This window comes from Lactuca virosa, chromosome 5 (assembly GCF_052849685.1).
Source record: "Lactuca virosa cultivar CGN04683 chromosome 5, Lactuca_virosa_CGN04683_v6, whole genome shotgun sequence".
In the NCBI taxonomy this organism is placed as follows: domain Eukaryota; kingdom Viridiplantae; phylum Streptophyta; class Magnoliopsida; order Asterales; family Asteraceae; genus Lactuca; species Lactuca virosa.
In genome coordinates this window covers 285,576,334-285,598,036 of record NC_136430.1, presented here as the reverse complement: position 1 = coordinate 285,598,036, position 21,703 = coordinate 285,576,334, and the positions used below count along the sequence as shown (strand labels likewise).

The 21,703-nt window shown below is 37.4% G+C and overlaps 1 non-coding gene across 1 annotated transcript; it reads right to left on the bottom strand.

Annotated features, from left to right (window-relative positions):
* Positions 1-3,625: 3,625 nt before the first annotated feature.
* LOC145118045 (small nucleolar RNA R71) lies at positions 3,626-3,732 on the bottom strand. The gene has a single exon (XR_013713029.1). It is a non-coding gene; the product is annotated as a small nucleolar RNA R71 (small nucleolar RNA).
* Between the last annotated feature and the right edge of the window lie 17,971 nt (positions 3,733-21,703).

Genomic DNA, 21,703 nt, shown 5'->3' with positions numbered 1-21,703 from the left:
AAGAATAAAAAAGAAAAAGAGAGAGAGAGAGAGAGAGAGAGAGAGAGAGAGAGAGAGAGATCGGATTACCTTATTGTTGCACAAAAGAGAGATGAGGCATACAAAAAGAAGACTCCAGATAACACATGGATAGAACCATTCACCATCAGGAACCTCCTAGTAAATTCAAAATCATCCATCAATATAAAATTATTAAACAATCAAGAAATATAAAACACCAAGAGTTTTTATTAATTTTACCTTTAATCATTGTCATTTCCCATTTCATGCTGGTTTCCTTTTATATTCGATCTTGCATGTTGATCAAGTTTAATTTTCAATTTGCAGTCGAGCAACGACCTGCCATCCTCAAGAAATATGCTAGCCGAAGCTTGCCCATAGGTTCCAAAAAAACACACGCTTAATTAAAAGGGAAAATGGTATTAATGACCTTTTCAGTAAAACAAATCTATAGTCAACCGTATACACAGACCACACAAAAACCCATCTGTATCGTATATAAAAAAGATTCAAAGATTAATGAAATAAGATAAACAAAATCTAAACTTAATATCATTCGTTACTCATTGTCAAAAAAGGAAAACAAAATTTATAACAGAGGAGAGAATATCTTATTCTTACTTGGAAGAAGTGGAGGGTAAACCCTAGAAAAATAGTATAAACAAAATTTACAGATTATATGATTCTTACTTGGAGTATGTGTCAAAGATGTTTATAAAAACGATAAATAAATAGTTTTCCAGCAACCTAATCTATAAGATAAGCCTAATTTATAATTAAATAAAAGATAACTACTAATTTAAAATAATAATAAAGGGATAAATCTTGGAGACTAATCATTACTCGTCTCCCAAACAAGCACCTTGTCCTCAAGGTGGAAATCTAATCTAGGTTCTGCAGCTGAAGATTGTTTAAATTGTGGATTGTCTCCTAATTCCCCATAATCTTCGGTCTCATCTTCGTTGGCTCGGTTTTCATGTATCATTATTGCTAATCTCATTGCGTGTGTCAGACCCTCGTGTTGCATGACCCTTACTGATGATCTGAGTTCCAGTAGCCCTTTGATGAAAGTTCCTTCCAAGACCTGTTCCGGTAATTCGCCCAGATTACCTGACATCTTCTCGAAGGTCCCCTCATACGAGGATTGCAATCTTGCTAAAAGTCTTTGTTTAAGTGTCTCCCAAGACCAGAAAGGTGTTCGATTTTCATCCGATCTATACCAAGCTAGTGCCACTCCTTCCATGCATAAGGCAATTATCTTGAGTTGTTTTGTGCCTTCAATACCTTAGATCTCATAGTAGCGTTCCGTGATATGTGTGTGTATATATATATATATATATATATATATATATATATATATATATATATATATATATATATATATATATATGTTTTACATCATATCTTAATATTTTTAGCTATATTTACGTTCATTATAGGATAAAATATACTTAATATATTATATGTTGTGTTGTAGAAGCAAAAGACATGCTCGGAAACGAAAAGGAAGAGAAGTTTCGTTACCACGACGTGGCGTGTTGAAAAATCCCGATAAACTTTGAAGACTTGTTGGTTACGCGATAAACCCAAAGACCACGACGTGGTGAGAATTACCACGACGTGATGAACCAACTTCGAAAATTATAAATATAAATAGAATGCAGATTTCTCCGAAAACCTAACTTGTGTTGGGAGCTTTAGTCGACTTTTGAAGGTCAAAGACGTTATTAAGAAGCTTTGAAGTGCAAAGATTGATTAAAAGCTCGATTTTGGGAGATTTTGAGGCAATACTTCTTATATTTACTTATTCTTCTTGTGTTTGATCATGGATTAAAAGTTGAATCTCGTTTTTACATGTTTGTTTGCTGAAGTTATGGCTAAATACCCTAACTTTCTTAAGACTAGATTACTTGCTTAACTACGTGTTGATTTTATGGTTTGGATTATGCTAAGTTAATTATTTATTACGTTAGCTTGTTAAAGAACCTCTCTATATTTATGATAACTACTTCTCTATTTATTGCTGAGTTTAATTAAGATTTATGAACTATTTTTCTTAGTTGACTTGAATCTTATAGTCTTGTGATTAGCAAAGTTGAGACTAGTGTTTTGACAAAAAAACCTAAGGTTAAATAGAAAAGTGGGTAAGTGAATGTAGAAGCTAATATATGAGGACCAATCATATATTGATTTGAGATAATAACTTATTAGATCAATCACTATTACAATTCTCACATAACTCGAACCGAATACTAGTAATTTTGTTAGTTTATCTGTTTGATCACCGAATGAATGAACTTAATTGCTAAAGGATTAGATTAGTAAACATTAATCTGATCACCTTAGGAATCGGTAATTAATAAAGCATTAATCCATTGCACTTCCATTAAATCAATCATAGGAGCAAGTATATCAAATCTAAACGAAAGTTTGTCCATTATCTTGACTAAAATCATCTTTTGTGTTTCCTGCTTTTTAGTTTTTCTTTGTGTTTCATTAGTTATTAATTAGTTTCTTTCTAAGCTTTAGTTTGATTTTTTAAGTTTCTAAATTGCAAAACTAGAGAAAAACCCTTTCTTTATTTAATTGTTATTTTAGTAGATAATTTTAATTATTAATTTCGTTCTAGGTGTTCGATAGCCGACTATTTGTGCTATTCTATCTCTGATTAGTACACTGCCTAGACGTAGTAACTAGTTAAATTAGTTGGTTTAAACTAGTGCATATTTAATACATCAAGTTTTGGCGTCATTGTCGGGAAACGGTTAATTTTTGTTTATTTTTATCTGCTATTTTGTTTTCGACCCTTTTTGTGGGATTTATCTCATACAAAGTTAAGATTTTTCTGTCTAATTTTTTCTTAATTTACGTTTTTATTTTTCTCTTCTATTTGATTTACAATGTCGTGGCAATAATGACCACGTCGTGGTCATCAAACAGTTAGTTTTTATTTTTCATTTTGTTCTTTTTACGTGTTTCATCTGTTTTGTTTCAGTGATTTATGACCCGAGGATCGAAATTACCAATCATACCACCATTTGAAGATCCTAAGTCAGCATTCCACAAGAAGAAGACAACAACACTTGGAGAATCAAGAAACAAGACTTTAGAAAGAAAATTCGAAAGTTTTAAGAAAACTTCGGATAGAAAGGGAGTTGATTACGAGGCAGGGACGGAGAGAGATATAGACGAAGAGGAAAAGAAAGAGAGCGAAATAAATAACACTTTGGCGATTAACACGATGTTAGACGTTGGGGATATGACTATGGAGGCATACAATAAACGAATTCGTGATGACACCGGTCCAGGCCTTGTGCAACCCGAAATTCCCGCCACCGCCAACTTCGAACTCAAATGACACATACTTGTTGCACTTAACAGTATCCCATTCTATGGGAAAGATCATGAAGACGCATACAAACATATCGATGAAGTCAATGACATTGCAAATTACTTTTATATTCCAAACACTCCACGAGAAACAGTTTTATTAAGGATGCTTCCGGTTACCTTTAAAGGAACAGCAAAAGATTGGTTGATGGCTCTTCCCCCGGGATCGATCACAACATGGGCACAAATGCGTGAAGAGTTCATCCAACAATTTTGTCCACCATCAAAGGTTGCTAAATTGAAAAAAGCTATTGCAAATTTCAAGCACCAAGCGGGAGAATCATTGTATGAGGCATACGAGCGATACAAGGGTTTGTTGATGAATTATCCTCAAAACGATCTAAATATTCAACAAGAAGTCTCGATTTTCTACAATGGGGTAAACGTATCAACTAAGCAACTCATTGATTCTCTAGGGTCACTCACGAAGAAAGCGCTGATCGTAATCAAGGAACTAATCAAAGAATTCTCCAAATATTCAAGAGAATATCACAACTCTTGACAATACCTCTCAAGAGGAATGACGAATTCAGCTTCAAATGACATGGCGACAGTCTTAGCAATGTTGCATAACATGGATCGAAGAATGACAAAAATGGATCAAACCATCCATGAAATACGAGTGGGTGTGAAAATTGTAAAGGACTGCATTTGAGTAAAGACTGTAGCCTTGATGAAAATGGAAATCGAAAACTCCAAGTTTGCTATTCGAACGGTGATCAATATGATGAAGATTGGAGAAAGCCTAAGAAGAAGTGGTTACCTTATGATAAATACAAGAAGGCCAAGGAAGATAAATATGAACAAAAAGGAAGAGACGTTTATCAAAAATAGGAACCGGCTCCAGAAAAGAAAACCGACTTTGAGGCAATGCTTGCCCATTTTGCAGCCGCATCAGAAAAGAGGCATGATGACACTGACGCAGTTCTCAAAAATCAGCAAGCCTCAATCAAGAATGTCGAGCAACAAATCGGAAAAACTTGCAAAGCAATTCAATAAGAGATGATCGGGCACACTTCCAAGCAATGTCGAGCAAAACTCAAGAGGAGCCCACATAAAAGCCATAACAAGGAGTGGAAAAATTGTCACTCATCTGACTCCTATTTCTACTGATAAACCGGATGTTGTGCAGACAGAACAAGAAGCAAGACAAGAAAAAGCCACTGATCAATCACCACGGCATGGTAATGACACCACGACGTGGCAATCATCCGAAGATAAAAATAAAGAACCCGTTAAGCCATACCGTCCACTGCTACCATTTCCAAGCCGAACAAAACAAGATAAACAAGCCGAAGACTATCAGAAGTTCCTAGAGCACATCAAACCCCTCCAAATAATCCATTCATCGAAGCGGTGGCTCAAATGCCGAAGTACACAGTTTTTGAAAAATCTTCTCACAAACAGAAAGAAAATGGAGGAAGCATCTAAAGTAGTTTTTAAATGAAACGTGTTCAGCCGCTATGCTGAACCTGTTACCAAAGAAAATTGGTGACCCAGGAAGTTTAACATTTCCATGCCAGTTCGGGAATTTGGCCACAAGATACGCTCTAGCTGACTCAGGTGTAACATTCAATTTTTTTTATTAATTAAATAAAGGAGGAATATAAGCTTTAGACTAAGTATATTTATATAACTGGAGAATCATCAGGGTCTTAATTTATAATTGCATTTATAAGATTGTTGTCGGCTAATAGTCAAATAATTAAGTAACTAATTAAATAATAATAATAATAATAATAATAATAATAATAATAATAATAATAATAATTCAATGACCTTAATGAAAGAAGAATGAGTTAGGTGGGCCTATTAGTCCATTTTAGATCTTTATTTGTATAGAAACTAAGTTTAGGGGGTTAAAAATATAATCTTCGGGTTAGTTTATAAAGGATTTTTGAAGTCAGGGGCTGAAAGGTACATATTGGAGTAAAGTGAAAAGATTATATGGAGTAAGGGGCTAAAGAGTAAATTCCGAACCTTATTTGTAAGGATTTCAGAAGATGGGATTTAAAGGGTAAATTATTGATTTAATTTGAAAGGAATTAGGATGGAGGGGCTGTTAATGTAATTATGGGATCTATTTCGAACTTATTTTTGAAGGGAGGGACTATTTTTGTCATTATGGGATAAAGTTTTGTGGTGCACGGGTATATAAAGGTTCCATTGCCTAACCCTAACCCTAATAGAAGCAATCAGCCGTCACCCTCCTTATGCCTCCCTCACGGGCCGCCACTCCTACTTCTTCACCTCCGATCGCCACCTCTCTTCTCTCTTTCTTGCTGTCGGCGACAACGAGAACCACCCGCTTCTGAGACCGTTCCACAGCAGCCAACCTCCCACCACCACCGTTGTTGAAGCCGAAACCACCAGGAGACCCACTGTTGACGATGACGGAGCAAGGAATGTCGATTCGTGGGCTATGAACGTCAAGGTTGTTGCCGCTGCTGCGCCGCCACTGATGAAGACGATGAGCCGCCGCCATATCCGTTTTCCGATCAGCGAACGACTGCTAGCACCCACAGGACTGCCGATGGACGTAAAGTGTTGCTGCTGTCGTCGCGGATCGATCATGCTTCCTTACCGGTGACGACGGGGACGCCAGTGGGTCCGTTCTTCTGCCGCTGCCGCCGCCATCTCGCGCAGCTGCTGCCTACCGCCGGGACCGTCGCATGCCACCGTAAAAGGGTTATTGCGTTCGACTTTTCGCCATTCGTGTGTATGATGTCGCCGCCTTTAGCCATTGATGTCGTTGCCACCATGTGCCGCCGTGTAGGTGTGTTTTAGTGTGTCTATGGGTGTTATGATGAGTGTGATATTGTAGGTATTAGCGGGTTGGCTGGAAAACCAAGAACCGCCACCACCAACACCGTGAGGTGGTGGCTGCCGCCACGAGCCACCGCCGGCCACCACTAGGGTGGCTGTGTGTGTGTGTGTTTTTTAATTAGATTAGTGTGTGTGCGTGTGTTAATCGGATTGGCATTGTAAATTGTAACAAAAATATTGGAATAATAAAAGAAATTGAAAACCACCACCTTAGGGTGGTGGTTGCCGCCTCCTGCCACCACCGTCCGCCGTGTCGGGTGGCGGTGTGCTTGCCTCGTTGAGTTCGATTCGTTTAAGGTGCTTGAAACCCTAATGGGCCTTATAAGCTCTAATGGACCCTAATTGACCCAAATAAAACCCTAATGGACTTAATGATATTCTAGTGGGCCTAATAGGCCCAATAAAGCCCTAATTTACCTAAAAGCCCAACAAATTGATAAATGGGCTAATATTTGGCTGGGAAACCCTAATTAGGGTTTGGAAAACCCTAATGCCAATAAAACCCTAATTTGGGGAATTAACCGGGACACGCGGGAATTATTTAATAACTCGAGATATTAAATAATAATCATTGGCAAAGATTAATCTAAGCGATATTGGACTTAATGGATTAAGTCCTTAGAGGATTAAGTCTTTAATGGTTTAAGTAGGAAACTTAACCCTAATCATCATTTTATGTGAAACCCTAATTTCACTTGGGTTTATTGTTGGGCGCCTTTCTATTGGGCGTTGATGATTGGGTTATTAATGGGCCATCCAAGATCAAGCAAATGGGCTTTGTGGTAAGGCCCATATGAGGAGTTGGGCCCAATTTGGAAAATTGGGCCATAGATGGGCCATAGTTTGGGCCTTAATAATTATATGATATTGAGCCTTAGAATAAGACCATGTATAGGCCTGGCCCAATTTGGAAAATTGGGCCATGTGTTGGGCTTTGATTCCTAATTGACTTTGGGCATATGGACTGGGCCTTAGGCTTGAATAAGCCAAGCTTGGGGTAATGTAGTAATTATCCAAAGAATGTACTTATGGTTATGTAGTGGAACCCAATTATTAATTGGGTGATGTTTTGATGTTGACAGATCGGGATTCTGTCATCCAGCAGCTGGGGTTGTGTCTTCAGGACTTCAGCAGTGTGAGGTGAGTTACCTTCCAGTAGCGGTGGGTCTACGGCCACAATGTCGGCCCACCAGTAGGAGTTGTATGTTAGATGATTGTCTTTGTGATATTCATCTAGGTTTGCTGCTACTTGATATGTTTTATGTTCTAGCATGTTATGATGTTATGTGATAGTGGTAGTAGGGGGTGAAATAGTCCCCAGTTACCGGTCGATAGGACCGAAGGGGTAGTTTAGTACCCAGCCATGCTAGCCAGATTATGATGTATGTGATATGATATTATGTGGTAGTAGTAGGGGTGAAATAGTCCCCGGTTATCGGTCGACAGGACCGAAGGGGTAGGCCAGCACCCAGATATGCTAGGCAATATGTGATTTATGTTTATATACTAGGGTTTTATGTGGTAGTGGTAGGGGTGAAATAGTCCCCGGTTACCGGTTGAAAGATACCGAAGGGGAGGCCAGCTCCCGGTTACCGGTTGAAAGATACCGAAGGGGTAGGCCAGCACCCAGATATACTAGGCAAGTTCAACGGTCAAGAGGACCGAAGGGGTAGGTCGGGCACCCAGATATGCCTGGCAGTATGTATGTTATATGTTTGTATGGTTTGTGGTATGATGGGGGAACTCACTGTGACAACCCAAAATTTCTATCTTGAATAGTTGTTCAAATCAATCAAGGTTGGACTCATTTTGCTATCTTCTAGCATTGTTTAGAGTCAATTAGAGCGTTTTAAGCCTAGTACATCCAAGAAATGAGTGTTAGGAAATATCTTCTTGAGTCCATTGTGCACCAAGCAAGCCTTAAACTTCATCATGTGGAGTTTACGGCCACACCACATGAGTTTACGGCCGTAAACCCATGCCTTAAACATGATATTCCTTCCTTATTCCTCATTGTTCACCATTTCAACCTCAAGAACTCGATTTTCTCTCTCAAGTATCATAAGGATCTTCATTTTTCTCTTCAAAAATGTAAGTTTTCATCCTTTGTTATGTTGATACATCTCATTATCTAGTATCACCCCTTTGATTTCATCCATTAACTTCATCTTTTAGGTTTGATCTTCAAGATCACCAAGAACACCAACTAAGTTCTTGGACTTCAAACACCCGTAAAGGCTTCTAAACTCGTAAGTACCTTCCTATGTGTACTACTTACTAGTTATGCTACTTGAAATCATCCAATATCCAAGATCAAAGAGAGTTTACGGCCAGGTTAAGTCTACTAGTTGGACATAAACTCTTCATTAAGGCTTGGATTGGGTCTAGAACACTTCCATGATGTTTGTAAGACCTTAAATCACCTCTTTGGCTCAAGACTTCATGAGTTTACGGTCGTAAACTCATAGGGCTGTAAACCCTATGGCCGTAAACTCAAGGGTCGTGAACACCTTGGCCGTATACACCATAGTGTGGCCGTAAACCCCTTAGATGCAACCCTTTGTGGTATTAACACTTCCATATAAGTGTTTCCTAGTTCCTAAGGTGTTTTTCTTACATGACTAGTTGTATAAACACTAATTATATACATATATGTGTCATTATATGCTTATTAGGATCCGTTGTGCACAAGTCTTCACTTGGAACTTAGCATCCTGCAAACTGATCTTTCATTCGTATCACTCACTTCAGGTGAGTTCATACCCCTTTAACTTACCTTTTAAATTATTTTAAATGCTTTTATGGGGGAGAATACAAGTAGAAACTTTATAGTTATTATATCAATCACATGTGATTAATAACTATCAAACAATGAATTTCTCATACTTCAAACTGTGTTATCAATCAAATTGCTTCAAATCGTTTTACAAACTCTTTTATATGCAAAACTCTTTATCAAACTTTTTTAAACTTATATTTTGTCAAAATCATATCTATATAGATATAGTTATATAAGTAGGATTGAAAGGACTTAGGACTGATAGCTCGCCTTACTTCCTGTTCCTTGTTTGGTTGTGGACTTAGGCTATCGGTTGTTTATCCAAAGGTCGTTTGAATCTTAGTTATATATTATATGTATGTATATAGATATAAAAGTTCTTCATTCAGTTCAATACCTTTGGGTAGCAAAGGTGTACAACATGTTCATTCATACAAACAACATTGCTAGTAAACTATAATAGGTATAGTTTAGGAAGTCACAAATGTTATTACTAGAACAATGAAACATACAAAGAGTCAGTTCATACATGAGTCAGTACATACTATAACGAGAGATAATACTCGCTATAAAGAGAAATAGATAGAGCATACTATAACGAGAAACAATACTCACTATAAAGAGAAACAGATAGAGCATACTATAACGAGAAACAATACTCACTATAAAGAGAAACAATACATACTATAAAGAGAAACAATACATACTACACACTATACACTAGAGAACATACTACATTCTAGACAGAGAGAACATACACTACACTAGTACATACTATACAAATACAAGAATATTATAACATTAATGTGAGATACTACTTCATGGCTCGGCAATATACTGTTGTGTCACGTTTTGTACCCAGAGTCTCCTGGAGGGAGAGCGTGAATTTGTGTATAGATCTATATGGGACTGACCCTCCTACACCTTGCTGCTAGCTACAGTGGGACCTGCAGGTCTACGGGTGACGAATGTCATATCATTTCGACGTCTCGAACGTCGTGTTATACTAGTCAATCAAATATGGTTACAATCATATCACATTTTACCTTAATTAACTAACAAGTTTAAAGGTAGTTAGTACATTAGTAGTTACCTAGATAAAACTACAGTACATCATTAATTTCCCAATTCATTCACATTGTGATCTTCTCACATAAACGGTAATGAAAAACTATATTTTTGGTAATGATAGTCATACTTTGGGAAAACACACACTTTTACAAAAGAACAAACATTGAGAACAGTTGAGTCTTGGTAGATGACTACTTTAGTAGAAAATATAGGATTTTCTAGGAAGTTTACAAACATTTATATCAAACACTTACAAACTTTTACATCAAACATTTACAAGCACATTCTTCAAACTTATACAAACAATGGCACTAAAATACTTATGAACTCACCAGCTTTAATGTTGATCTACGCTTTCAAAATAACTTGTATTCTCAGGTCGCCAGTAGACAGGTACTGATGACCAGGTTTTTGAGAAGATGAAGCATATTCAAGACTCATCTCTTATTTTGATTATTCATTTTTTTGGTTTCTTATAAACTTCAAAACACACTTGTATTATAATTATTACTATTAATGCAATGGATGATGTTGTTGCTTGTTTACTATTATGCATTGTTGTGAAACTGTACATGACGTCCTCCGCCCCCGAACATTTCCGTCGTTCCGGTTTTGGGGTGTGACACTCACTAAGCTTCGTGCTTACGGTTTACAGTTTTGGTTTCAGGTACTCGTTTTCAAAGGAAAGGAGCTGGCTTGATCGCAGCGCATCACATTATGTTTTCCGCACATGAGATCTTTGGGATTACACTCTGATATGGTTTTATGATAATATGTTTTGATTATTGATACTTTGGTTTTGACATGAGATATTAATATGAATGTTTTTATACTGATAGTTTTATATAATCACTTAATTAAAATGAAATTTTTGGTCTTGAATTTTGGGACGTTACAAGTTGTTATCAGAGCCTTGGTTTGAGGGATTCGGGCACAGTCTCGGGTGTGTCTGAACTCAAACTAAGGACTTGGTATGAAATTTTTCGAAAGTAAAATCATTTTATGAAAAGAATTTTGAAAAGAATTTGAAAGAGAAAAGAACTTTGAAAAGAACAAAGTGTGTGATGCGTGCAATCAGCCGAGCTCAAGTAAGTTTTCCACAAGATACCCATACATGTTATGATATGTTATGTTATGATATGATTATGAGAACTACGTGCTAAATTAGGGTTGAGGATCTAGGAGGAAGCCTTATATGCCTATTGTATGTGCTTGTAGACTTGCATGCTCGTATTGATCAGTCAGCGATAGGATAGCCTGTTTAGGTTATGCCTGATTGTATGAGCCTTTGAATTGCATGTACAGATTTCTGATTAGAGGATAGAATGGTTTGATTGGAATATGATGGTTAGATTTTCCATTATCTGAATGTTGCTTGCTTTGTGCTTTGTGATACTTTTAGTAATGTGAGCTAACTATTAAGTGAATATGCTAAGTCACATGTGATACAGGCTGGATAATCTCAGAGTGATAGATTTGACCCTATTGTGCAGCTCTTGTTTGAGTCCAACCGTTCTAGGGATGGGTCTTTTACTCGAAGGATTATCTGATCACTATTGCATGTGGCTATATTCATGAGGTAGCTAGTTGACATTACCGGGAATCTTTCAGCAGCTGAGGACTGGGTGAGTTCGGGAACCTAGGAAATCCTAGGATATGTTTCAGTGGGTTAGTAGTGAGGTTTAGTGAGACTTGGATGTATTAGTTTGAGGAAGTGACTTGGAGGATTCAGGAGGATTGATGAAGAAAGTATGGATAGGTGTGGAAGGTAGTATTAGGCCCATACTACTGAAAGCACATGATCCATACTCGAATCGGTGAGAGTCTTGGAGAATCTGAGAAGCTTCGGGAAGGAGTTTGTGACCCGGTTTGGGGGCAGAGTATGTTCCAGTAGTTGTTGCAGCCCAGCCATTGGCAAGTGAGCTAGTGAGCGTGATAGTGTTGGGTTTTGAGCATTCTAACACTCATATGGTATACATGCAACCCTAAATACCTTGGATCTATGTTTTCTCTATTATACATGCAAATATCAATTTTCCAAGGTATTGTTCTAACTAGCATAATATAAAGTACACATAATATAAATTCTAGTAGAATTACATACCTCTTGTTTGGTGCTTGATTCCATGGAGCTCAAGAGCCTAGTGCCCTAAGTGTGATACCTCAAATGGTTCACACAACATCATAAACACTTGGAATAACTTGAGAGAAAGTACACACTTCATGAAATCGGTTTGCACTCCACACATAGACTTAGTGGCCGATTTTGACAAGAATGATATGTTTATATAGTGTGACACAATTAGGGTAAACCCTAATTGTCATGGCTTTCCATTTCCTTGGATCCATGGGTTCAAATACACCATGGAGCATCCATGGACCATCCTATGGGTTTTAGCCCAACTTGATAATCCATGGAGCATTAGCCCACTATATAAGTATGGATGATTTACACAATCAACCCATATATTTAATTAGTCTTCTTTTGATCACTTAATTAATTCTAGATTAATTCTTGATCAATACTAATTAAATAATCTTATTAATATATTAGAACTTATAATTTATTAATAAACCTTAAGTGTTATTTCTCTCATTTTAGTCTATCCAAATGCATGATGCCATTCAACCCAAATGGACCATGCCGGGTCGGGTCAAGTATATACCAATTATTGTTATGGACTTAGACACTAATCCAACAGTCTCCCACTTGGATAAGTCTAATAACTATTATTGCAAGTACGCCTTCATAACCTGACCAGCAATCGTAGCTCTTAAAAGTTGTTGCCGAACTCTGAACAAATCAATGAAGCGTCCATTAGATAAGTGATCATATATTCCTCCATTCTAGATATCATATGGACTGAGACATGGATTATAATCATTCTCTCTGTCCATTTGTTGTTTCCCGATTTCCGATTTATGACGACTGACTAATTGAACAAATCAAATCAGTCCAGGCCCGGCCGAGCACTTACATTTTGTCATCATAAATCATCGAGGGGCCCAAAGATATCGCTTTTATCCCTTTGAGGGTAAAAGGAATGGATAAACTTCGACTCATATGCTTGTACTGACTACTTGTTGAATCATACACAAAGGCACATTTTATAACATCGAGTTACCAATGCGTTTTTGTGCAATCAATGTATAACCAACTCATAGTCAACAACTCATATCTCTAGGTTTGAAGAATATAAGATATTATCGTCTCATGATTCACTCGTGATAAAATCCATGAAGTGATTCAAATGAGCGTGGGTTGAATCCAATACTCAGGCCTTATGAGTACTCATGAATGTTGCAGCAACCATTGCTATGTCTAATGCACATTAGACAAATCATACAAGCCAAATTCATGACAGTCTTGATTCATATCTACTTCCAACATATGACCGACTGTGGATGGGTTGAATAACTTAGTCATTCGGGAAGAATGACCTATTTATTCTGGAAGTCAAAACATGCAAAGTGAAACACAAAAATAATACTAATCTTGTATGGCCCCAACACTTTGAGTGTAAATAAAAATACCTTTTATCTAAGCACCATATTGATTACTCATTATTCATGTTTCGATTAATCAACTTAATACTTGAATTGAAACAATAGTCATGCCATGCTCCAAGCATGCACACTATGTTCGTCCAAACAATAATCATACTCCAAGTATGCACACTATGTTTACATGTGGTCCTCTCTTTGTGAAACAGATCGATTGACAACATTTCAATGATGCTCATTTCACAATCCCAAATCCTTTACAATAAATGTAAGAACACCAAATTCTTGTCATTTACCGTAATCTTGTTAGATTCTAAACTTATATGCAATGATCCTCTTGTAATGAATATGCACACAAGTCACAAAGACTTGGCAACAGACATTGCAAGGTATTCCAATGGAAAGCAATTCCATGGAAATGAAGTCTCAAATTCAAAGTACATTCCTTTGAACATCCTTATTTGCATTAAGTTCTTTTAATCTTACACAGATTCAAAGAATAACTTCCACTTATGGAAACAATTCCACATTCCCATTTTGACCATCACTTTTGAACAAGAGTTGCCTCTTTTCAAATATGTCAATATGGTCCTTACTCTATACTTCCAATTTTCCATGAGTAACCAATCTTTGGTAAACCTCAAATTGTCCTCGACAATCGCTTAATCATTTTAGTCATATCCAGTTCTAATCCCTTTTCCCCTCTTAATGCCCTAAGCATTAGGAAAATTTAGAAAGGATAACTATTATAGCTCATGTAATCGATCCTATACCCGAAGCATATTGGACACGATTCATGCTATAAAATTTTTATTTGCCATGTTCTCACAATTCGAACTATGAAGAGGGATGCCGTAATCATAAACGAATTTTGAGAACACAACATATATAGAATTTCCTTATGTTGAACCATTTCAGCATAACATTCATATATATTCTTGACTAAAGTTGATTAAAGTCTCAATCTAAGCTTATAGAATTGGAATGAAGTATAAAATCATCTCCCTTAATTATAGCAAAACAACTTTTCAAAGCGAATTGAAACTTTTGTTTTCTATAATTAGCATTGCTAACTTGCAACATAATCATCATGCTCCCACTAGCATAATGATTATTATCTTACTATCATAACACTTATGCTCCCACTAGCTTTGACATGTACTCAGAAATCAGCTGGACTTCTAGAAAAATAATACTTTATTGACTTTCTTACCAAAGTTCAGATTTCTGATACGAGATGCTTTGATAAGACTTTATCAAAATCATACACCTTTCCTTAGATAGCTCACTTGTGTGTCTAAACAATTATGAAGAGGGATGCCGTAATCATAATGTTTAGACCTTTTGTCATTCTCACAATTGCTATCTACTTAAAATCTACTTAGTGAAAGAGTTTCCTCACCATCATTTTCATGAATCGAAGAGAAACCTTATGACACTTAGATTTTTATGGTGTAAGTGTTCCTATGCATGTGAATTTGTCATAACCATAGTCACAAGACAAGGTTAGTGGCACATCCAAACATATATGGACTGAACTTGTTCAATCTTAATTTCTTGCCACCCGGCAGCACAAGGACCTACCATTTCTTCCAGGTTGTTATGCAAATAATTGAGAACTCATAGAACTCACAAGCATAGTCAACTTTTAACTGGAATAGACACAGAAATAATAATATGTCAACACGATAGGTTACAAACCTCAAGTTGTGGGCTAGTGATTAAGAAAACTCTTGATTAGTTCTTGAAACTATTTCAGGATCTTTTAAACTCCCACTGTCCTCTTGACATATAAGACTCTCTTGCCCAATATTCAAGAGATAGTGCGGATTCTTTTACAAACACTTCATACAATTGGCCTTAGTTGGTCTTTGTTTTATCCAAAACATCACAACTTACCAATTTCAAATGTACAAGAGTAAGAAAACATCTTACTCTACATTTGACAAGTGTTAAAACTTTCTAAAGATTATGTCACTCAAGGCTCAATCTTGGAGTATGACTCTAAGATTTTATTTTGGAATGAAGTATGATTTATCTTTTGATTTAACCATTTCCACAATTCACGATTCCTTTCCTTAGCCAACAAATGCACTAAGGTGTCCTTAGAGGATTAATTGTAATATGGTTCCATAATCACTAAGATAATCATAAAACAAGATACACAAGTACTCTCCCATCTCTTCAGATTGGAGAAACTTTTATTTTTTTGCCTTATTTGATTCTTCTTATTCATTCTGCCATATATTGAAACTTTTCCAATGTTTCAGCATTACACTTAAACTTGTAAGCATAATCATATTTACTAAACTTTAGTAAATCATAACGAATAATCTTATCAACCTTTGTGGTGGACCTGACTAGTGCACAAACTAATGTACCCGATCCTTTAGTCTTTCGCTTGACTCACATGTGAATGTGAACAAGGAATTAGTCTCTGATACCACTGTTGGGTTTTAAGCATTCTAACACTCCTATGGTGTACATGCAACCCTAAATACCTTGGATCTATGTTTTCTCTATTATACATGCAAATATCAATTTTCCAAGGTATTTTTCTAACTAGCATAATATAAAGTACACATAATATAAATTCTAGTAGAATTACATACCTCTTGTTTGGTGCTTGATTCCATGGAGCTCAAGAGCCTAGTGCCCCAAGTGTGACACCTCAAATGGTTCACACAACATCATAAACACTTGGAATAACTTGAGAGAAAGTACACACTTCATGAAATCGGTTTTCCCTCCACATATAGACTTAGTGGCCGATTTTGACAAGAATGATATGTTTATATAGTGTGACACTATTAGGGTAAACCCTAATTGTCATGGCTTTCCATTTCCTTGGATCCATGGGTTCAAATACACCATGGAGCATCCATGGACCATCCTATGGGTTTTAGCCCAACTTGATAATCCATGGAGCATTAGCCCACTATATAAGTATGGATGATTTACACAATCAACCCATATATTTATTTAGTCTTCTTTTGATCACTTAATTAATTCTAGATTAATTCTTGATTAATACTAATTAAATAATCTTATTAATATATTAGAACTTATAATATATTAATAAACCTTAAGTGTTATTTCTCTCATTTTAGTCTATCCAAATGCATGTTGTTATGCAACCCAAATGGACCATGCCGGGTCGGGTCAAGTATATACCAATTATTGTTATGGACTTAGACACTAATCCAACAGATAGGGTGTCAGACCCTGAAGGATATGACTTCCAAGAGTTTGCAAATGCGAGATCGATTTGGAGCCCCTGGGAAGAGAGGGTCGTGCCAGGTGCGTATAGTAGAGGGTCCCGAAAAGAGCCCCAAGACTTCTGATAGTCGGTTGAAAGGCCAGCAGGGTTGGAGTCAGTGCAGCATGTACGGGAAAGTGCACAAGGGAGTTTTTCGCTCCAAGGGTTTAGGCTGCTACAGGTGTGGCAGGGTTTATCATGTCAGCAGAGATTGCTCTCAGGGGGTAAGGCCATTATGTTTTCACTGCGGATAGGTGGGCCACAAGAAGGCCGACTGTCCGAGGAGGAAGTGGAGGAGCAGTGAAGACACCTGCTCTGGCTATTTTGAAAATCTCTGATGGTCGAGGTATCTCAGGAGGAGGTGATCAGGAATCCTTCAGATGATTGCGGATTTGTTATTTTCTACTACTTCTAGGTGGATACCAGGAATTGTAGCACTCTGGAATTTTGATTGAGTTTGGACAAGTTAGATCTCGGGTCGGTTCTCTGCCATTGTCTGGGTTATCAAGGATTATTATATTCCATTATGCATGCCGAAAAGTCCTTTGATGAACCTACAGATGGATGTATCTTGTGGAGTGGGTTCCGCGTGTACCGTTACTATTCCGGATCTTTGTTGGGATCCGTTCAGAAGTATTATTTGGAAGATCCTTTGGTCAAGAATTAGTGGGATAGTTCTCCAGTGAAGTCAGAGTTAAATGGTTCTATCATTTGTTTGGGTATGGTCGACAGTTGTTTATGGAAGAACCTTAGAGTTCAAGGCACTACCGTTTCTAGGACAGGACTGGTAGCATGAAGATGGTAGTGTCAGTTGCGGGTGTTAGATGCATAAGTGGTTGGTCATTGGATGTTCAAGAGAATTGTATTTTCGCATGGTCTATGTTCGGTTAGAGTTCAGTGGTGTTGCAAGATTGGAAGTGGGAATGAGGATTCGTCAGCTAGGGTGAAGATTAAGGCCTCCAGTTGTCAGCATGGGAGGTGGATTGAGGCGTCAGACTGGACCAGATCTCAAGGGTACTCTTCAAGATTTCAGAGAATGGGCGATCTTAGGGTTTAACCGGTGATTGATCGCTAGCATTGGTAAGCACAGGTTGTCATCAGTGGATTATTGGAAAGCAAGAAGGATTGGGAATCCTTCAATTCTCACGTGCCGTGAAGACTTAGTCAAATCTAAGTGGGGGAGAATCGATCAGGTATTCAGGAGCAGAAATAGGTGTGAGACTAGGATGAGTTTCGCATCCCCGTCAGGGAGGAAGGCGGTCGAGTGGTTGTCTTGATTGAGGATTGGGTGAGTTGGGAGTTCAGAAAACGTTCCAACATTTGGTTCATGCTTTTCCTTGGCTTCGGATAACACGTTTAAGGAACCAGGTTAGAGGTCCAATTAGAATTCAAGTTCAGTTGATTGCTAGGTCAAATGCGTGTTCGACCCGGTATGGATAGTGTTGTAAGACTACGGGGGTAGCCGTAGCATTCACAAGCGGTCATAGTGTGGAAAGTGTTGTAAGACTACGGGGGTAGCCATAGCATTCACTAGCAGTCAGATAGTATGGAAAGTGTTGTGAGACTGCGGTGTGGCCTGTAGCATTCACTAGTTGGCAGATAGATTAGAAACGTTGTAAGACTACGAGGTGACCCGTAACATTCACTAGTTAGCCGTTAGTATAGTTGTATAGTAAGACTGCAGGGGTGGCCCGTAGCATTCACTAGTGGTCAGTTAGTATGGGAGTGTTGTAAGACTGCGGGGTGGCCGGTAGCATTCACCGGTCCCTATTCGACAGTAAGAGTGTGACAAATTTATGACTCACCCACGAATACCTTTAGATGATTTAGGCTAGGGCGGGTCAGCCGCACGCACGTGAGTAGGTCACAATATGATCAGATTCTGGAAGCGGTAGGTCGTTAGAGACCAGGCGTGATGTAAGACTACAGTGGTTCGGGTAGCATTCACTTTTCGTATTGCATTCAGTGGTGATGGATAGTCGGACAGCTATGATCGGAAGGATCAGAAGGAATAATGGAGCCACGAGTGGCAATATGGTAGGGCAGATTTCGATAGCCGAAGTTCTCTTCGGAAGTCACGGGAAGCGACTGTGAGGTTGCTCTTTGGCTCAACAACCGGGTAGGAATCCGGTATTCTGGATAGCGGCAGTAATTTGGGATTTTCGTAGAATAGCTTAAGGACAGGAAGATGCTAAGTCACTTATAGTTGGATTAAAGAATCTCAGAGTACTTGATTTGACCCTGTTGCGCAGATCTCGTCTGAGTCTAACCGTTGCAGGGATGAATCTTCTACTTGAAAGATTATATGAGCCTTCTTTATAGTTAATTATTCTGCAGCTTGTTATGGATAAGGGATTTGTTTTCGTGAGTTGTATCAAGATCATCTGGGTTGAAAGTATTATGGTTGATCAGTTGTTCGATGAGGTTTTGGCTTGGTAGCATTACGGTGTAGGCGGTCTGCCAGAGCGACAGACCATTATGGATTTCAGACTCCGCTTAGACAGAAGTAGTTTTGGCGGAAGGTTTAGAGTTTTCTTCGGGACGAAATTTCGGTTTGGGTGTCGGTTATCCAGGGAAGGTTGTCTTATGCGCTGAATCTTCGGTTGCGTTCCTCAGACCATTAGTTTGGATATGGGAGTTAGTAAGGAGCGATTTCGAGAACGAAATCCAGTTTAAGTGGGGCAGAATTGTAACATTCGATTTTTTTTATTAATTAAATAAAGGAGGAATATAAGCTTTAGACTAAGTATATTTATATAACTGGAGAATCATCAGGGTCTTAATTTATAATTGCATTTATAAGATTGTTGTCGGCTAATAGTGTTGGATTAGTATCTAAGTCCATAACTATTTTGGTATGTACTTGACCCGATGGTGCATGGTCCTTTTGGGTTGCCTTCACCAAAGCAACTTGATAGGATGAATTATGGAGAAAGAGGATTAATTATGATTTATTAATATATTATGAGAATAATATATTAAAGGAGAAATCACATTGTTTAATTAATATTAGTCAATAATTAATTAAGAATTAATTTTGTGGCTAAAAGAGATTAATTAAACTTAGGGGACTAGAACTATCAATTGTGTGATAGTTGAATATTGGGCTAAAGGACTTCTTATTAGAGGGGTGAACGAAATCTATGGGGAACCCCATTAGAAATCGTCCAAGGCCTCTAAAGGAGGAGTCCATGGGTTGCTTAGGGCCTAAGCAGTCAAATTAGGATTTCCTTGTTAGATAACCCTAATAGCCTCAATATTTAAGCACCCCTAGGGCACCAAAAAACGTGGACAAGAGTATCCTTAGGGTTTCTAGACGTTTTTTAGTGCGTCGCCTCTTCTCCTTCTTCATCCTCTTGCTCTTGGTGTTTGTGAGCCATTAGAGGAGTGACATTTGTGACTCTAAGCTTTTACAAGCCAATTACTAGAAGGAATAGATTGTTATTGCTACATAACAATCAAGGTAAGATCTAAACCCTATTCTTATGTAATATTGATTATCACATGCTAGATCTAGGGTTTATGGCTTTGGATGATTATTGCATGTTCATTAGACAAACTAGATCCAAAGCTTTAGGGTTTGCATGAACACCATAGGAATGTTGTAGTGCTCATAACCCATCAGTGGTATCAGAGCCTAGGGCTGTTTGTTTGATGTTTTGATGCTTATTTGATCATTCTTTGCCTGAAAATCGATTTTATTTGCCATCTGCCTGACTGACTCGGCGAGTCAGTGGATGAACTCGGCGAGCCTGCCTGACTCGGCGAGTCCAGTACCTGACTCGGCGAGTCCAAGGGTCAGACAGAGGTATCTTCGGGATTTTTTTGCTGATTTGGCTTGGATAAATTACCAAAAACGTTTTTAACTCTTTCGATTTTTTATGTTTGGTATTGATTATCCTTGCTAGAATAGAAGATAATTGTCAAATTAACTAGATAATCATTGCCTTATGTGATAAACTTGATTTATTTGAATTATTTGATAGATTATCTTGCAAGAAGTTGAATTAGATCATATTTAGATAATCACCAATTAATTGTTTAATTGTTATTATTTGTAATTTGATCTAGAATGTTCTTGATAAAGTTTGAAAAAGCTTCAATTTACACCCCTTAGGTTTTATAGTTTAAATTTGAACTTTAAAAGTTTTTGTTTTGAAATTTAAATAGTTGAACCCTAATATTTTAAAAAGTTTCAAAACTTGCCCTCAAGTTTTGGAATTTAAATTTTTGATTAAAAGTTTAATTTTTGAAATTTTAAATTCTAAAACCCTAGTTTTGAAAAAGTTCAAATTACACCCTTATGGTTTTATTAAGTTAATTAATAGTATAATTAAAAGAGAGTTAATAAATCCATAATGATATGGTTTATATTTAATTAAATTAAAAGTGTAATTTATAAAATTAAACCATCTAGTATTTTAAAAGTGTAAAATACACCCTATACTATATATAACATTAAAAGTCTAATATTATATATGTATAACTTAAACTGCTAGTCTTACCGTTAGTAGGCCTCATTCACGAAGCTGGTCTATAAGGGGTGTTTAAGGAAATTGCCTATAAAATGACGATTGAATGTGTATCCACTCTTACCCACCGCACTCTTGACTAGTGGAGGGTCGTTAGCCGAACGGGTAGGATAGGGCAAACCCTCTCCTCATTAAAAGTGTAATGAATAAAGTAACTAAATGTTTTATAAAATTCCCGAATCTTAGTTACTTTAGGAAAAAGTGAAATCGATGCAATTCCATGGAATTACACTTTGTACCCTTGTCGAGACAATTAGTGGAGCGTGTGTGGTTAACCAGCACACTAAGTTGGGTTTGGCATTGGTAGCGAAGGGTGACTCGATGTTTGTCATAGATCGATGG